Genomic DNA, 219 nt, shown 5'->3' with positions numbered 1-219 from the left:
CCACAGTGCACAGTATGTGTTACCTGAACTAATACATTCTAATAAATAAAACTTTAGTATGCATTTAGATTTAATTACACTCCAAGTTGTAACCTGATGATGCTGGGAGTACATATATACATGCATTGTCCAATATTTTTATTTATTAATTTTGTTCACATATATATGGCTCCCAGAATTCTAATATACCCTTGAATTTTCTTGAAGTCTTTTTTATGT

General features: G+C 29.2%; 1 protein-coding gene across 2 annotated transcripts in view; it reads right to left on the bottom strand.

Annotated features, from left to right (window-relative positions):
- Positions 1 to 219, bottom strand: part of LOC119588642 (sphingomyelin phosphodiesterase 4-like) — a gene marked incomplete at its 3' end in the record, with an annotated part of 25,344 nt that overhangs the window by 14,498 nt on the left and 10,627 nt on the right.

This window comes from Penaeus monodon, chromosome 24 (assembly GCF_015228065.2).
Source record: "Penaeus monodon isolate SGIC_2016 chromosome 24, NSTDA_Pmon_1, whole genome shotgun sequence".
NCBI lineage: Eukaryota > Metazoa > Arthropoda > Malacostraca > Decapoda > Penaeidae > Penaeus > Penaeus monodon.
The sequence above is the reverse complement of the archived record's forward strand: the minus strand, read 5'-3'. Positions and strand labels throughout refer to the sequence as shown.